The 3,828-nt window shown below is 42.8% G+C and overlaps 1 protein-coding gene across 1 annotated transcript in view; it reads left to right on the plus strand.

The window, feature by feature from the left end:
* Nucleotides 1-336, plus strand: part of oat (ornithine aminotransferase) — a 15,647-nt gene extending 15,311 nt beyond the window's left edge. The window contains exon 10 of the mRNA XM_084433776.1: nucleotides 1-336. This exon is cut by the window's left edge and continues 636 nt beyond it. The gene's annotated coding sequence lies outside the window, so the exon portion shown is untranslated.
* Nucleotides 337-3,828: the final 3,492 nt, after the last annotated feature.

Genomic DNA, 3,828 nt, shown 5'->3' on the forward strand with positions numbered 1-3,828 from the left:
GACAGAGAGAGTAAAGTGAGGACATGTTGGCCGGTCCTCAGTCTCTGAGAGCCTTTAAAGGCTGTTTGAGGGTCAAGACTTGGTTTTAGGGATAAGGTTATAATGAGGTTAAGGGTCGGGTTAGGGTCAGGGGTCGGGTTAGGCACTTAGTTGTGATGGGTAAGGTTAGGGGAAGCGGCTAGAGATTGCATTGTGTCAATGAATGTCCTCATAAAGATAGATGTACAAGTGTGTGTGTGTTTGCCTCATGTAGAACGTTTAATGAACGTTTAATCAAATGAAGTGTGATCAGATGATGTTTCATTTCTGTTCTGAAATAAATGTTCAGTCAGCTGAGAGTCAGTTTGTTCTTTCTACTTTGAGTTTAATCCATCATAATGTAAAATCCCTGTAACTAACAAAGGAAGTTCCTCAATGACATCATCCTCCAGGAAGTGACATCATTTTGGTAGGAAAATCAGCAGCACAAACATCAGTGAGTATTATCAATGGATCATGGATGTTTCTAGCTGTCAATCACTATCAACATTTATATGAAATATATTTATATTATATAACAAAAATATGAAAATGTTTTTCAAGTTAACATGAAAAATAAACAACAATTATAGATGCAATAAGGGATACAGTTGTTAGAAACTACCTGATTATTGAACAGTTACTGTGCAGAGTGTGTGTGTCTATCCCGGTGAGGATGTAAACTGAATACACACACACTCATCGGGACTAGAGTGAGTGTGTGTGTGTGTGTTGGGTAGGTATAGGGGTCGGGTGAGTGAGTGTGTGTGTGTGTGTGTGATGGTTTAGGGGTCATGTGTGCATGTGCAGCTGCAGGTGTGTGTGTGTGTGTGTGATGGTTTAGGGGTCGTGTGTGCGTGTATAGGTGTGTGTGATGGTTTAGGGGTCGTGTGTGCGTGTGCAGCTGCAGGTGTGTGTGTGTGTGTGTGTGTGATGGTTTAGGGGTCGTGTGTGTGTGTGCAGGTGTGTGTGTGTGGTGTTTATTCAGGACTGGTTGTCGGTGTTCATCAGCTCAGAGTTCTGGAGGATCGTGCTGTAAATCTGTCCGTCATAAACTCAAACACTGATGTGCTGTGAGCAGAAGAGGGCGGCAGAGGTTCATCATCATGAGACGCAGGTCTCGGCAAATAGAACATATAAACACAATAACATTTTAAAAACAAAATAAATAAATGAAAAAATACAAACTAAAGAGATGTTTCATATATTAACTAAACTGATGTTAGGATGGACTGATTGTGTTGTGTGTGTGTTTGCACTCATCAGCACCAGTGTGTGTGCGACAGATGGAACACACGCACACTCACATAGACACACCTGCAGCTACACACACACACACTCACTCACACACACACACACACACACACTCACTCACTCACTCACACACAGACACACACACACACACACACACACACACACACACACACACACACACACACACATGTCTGGTTCACTATCTTTGTGGGGACTCTCCATAGACGTAATGGTTTTTATACTGTACAAACTGTATATTCTGTCCCCTTACACTAACCCTACCCCTAAACCTACCCATCACAGGAAACATTCTGCATTTTTACTTTCTCAAAACAACTCATCCTGTGTGATTTATAAGCCTTTTGAAAAGTGGGGACCACTGGCTGGTCCCCACAATGTAGGTGATCTCAGGTTTTACTATTCTTATGGGGACATTTGGTCCCCACAATGTAATATAAACAAGGGCACACATTACACACACACACACACACACACACACACACACACTGAGCAGGGTTGCCAACTTTGGGACTTTGGCTGGAGTGAGACTCTGTAAAACATCAGTGCGCGCGCGTAACCCTAACCCTAATTTTAAAAACATCAGTCCTTGTTTAGTAGTAGTAGTAGTAGTAGGTTCTTTATTGATCCTTTAACAGGAAATTTCAGTGTCACAGCAGCTTCATGACAGACATAACACCACATATTAGTTCAGTTTTATCCTGACCTATTTAAGTTAAAAATATATATATAACAGACTACTATAGCAAACTATGCATAAAAGAGACAAAGGTTATTTTTGTGCGTTGTAGAGTCTTATAGCAGCTGGTATAAAGGATTTCCTGTACCGCTCCGTCTTGCATACTGGTGCAATCAGTCTTTGACTGAAGGTGCTTCTGTTTATCACCTTCAGGGAGTGGAGAGGGTGTGCGGGGTTGTCCAGTATTGAGCCTAGTTTGTTTACTGCTCTGGTCCCTGCCACCTGCTGGACCGTCTCAAGTTCAGCCCCAACCACTGAGCTGGCCTTCCTGATGAGCTTGTCAACTCTGTTTCTGTCTGCTGTGTAAACTCCCTCTCCCCAGCATGCCACAGCGAAAAACACAGCACTAGCCACCACTGTGTGATAGACCCTGCAGAGCAAGGGTTGGCAGATGTTAAATGTCCTCAGCCTCCTTAAAAAATAAAGTCGGCTTTGCCCCTTACGGTACACCACCTCCATATGACTCTTCCAGTCCAGCTTACTATCCAGCTGCACACCCAGGTACCTGTGATTGGCAACCTGCTCCACCTCGTTGCCCCTGATGGTGACTGGTGTTGGCTGGATTCTTCTCCTCCTCCCCCTCCTAAAATCCACCACTATCTCCTTGGTTTTTGTGGTGTTGAGATGTAGGTTATTGTCCGCACTCCATTTCACAAAGTTGCTGATTGTTCTTCTGTACTCCTCCTCATCGTCTCCGTTGATGAGGCCGACCACTGAGGTATCATCTGAGAATTTCTGCAGGAAGCAACCATCAGTGTTGTATTGGAAGTCCGCTGTATAGATGGCAAACAGAAACGGAGCTAGCACAGTTCCTTGTGGTGCTCCTGTGCTGCTTAGAATGGTACTTGAGACACTGTTCTGTAGGCGCACATACTGTGGTCTGAGGGATAGATAATCCAAAATCCACAAGACCAATGATGGATCCACCTTCATCTTTCCCATCTTCTCCCCTAACAGACGAGGCTGGATGGTATTAAAGGCACTTGAGAAATCAAAAAAAGTGATCCGCACAGATGCATCAGAGGTGTCCAGATGTGTATAAACCCTCTGCAGCATATAGATGAGGGCATCATCTACACTGATGTTAGACTGATATGCAAACTGTAAGGGGTCCATTTTATTTGACACACTAGTCCTAATGTAAGAGAGGACAAGTCTCTCAAATGTCTTCATGACATGTGAGGTGAGTGCTACCGGTCTGTAGTCATTATGGTCGGTGGAATGTTTACTTAGTATAAATCCTGATTTATGAAAAAAAAAAGTTTTTTCAAAATGTACAATTAATTTATTGATTGCACTATAAAAAAATAAGGATAGAGGTGATTTAAATAACAAACATGTAAAACAACAACATCAAAACAATAAAAAATCTCAAAACAAAAGGGACACATAATAGTTACTCCACCTCCCCAGAAAACCACAACACAAGTTCCCCACATGAGGCCTGTTGTAGCCCTATATACTGTCTATGGTTGTAGCCCTATATACTGTCTATGGCTGTAGCCCTATATACTGTCTATGGCTGTAGCCCTATATACTGTCTATGGCTGTAGCCCTATATACTGTCTATGGCTGTAGCCCTATATACTGTCTATGGTTGTAGCCCTATATACTGTCTATGGCTGTAGCCCTATATACTGTCTATGGTTGTAGCCCTATATACTGTCTATGGCTGTAGCCCTATATACTGTCTATGGTTGTAGCCCTATATACTGTCTATGGCTGTAGCCCTATATACTGTCTATGGCTGTAGCCCTATATACTGTCTATGGTTGTAGCCCTATATACTGTCTATGGCT

Source organism: Rutilus rutilus (genome assembly GCF_951802725.1).
Source record: "Rutilus rutilus genome assembly, chromosome: 16".
Classification (NCBI taxonomy): domain Eukaryota; kingdom Metazoa; phylum Chordata; class Actinopteri; order Cypriniformes; family Leuciscidae; genus Rutilus; species Rutilus rutilus.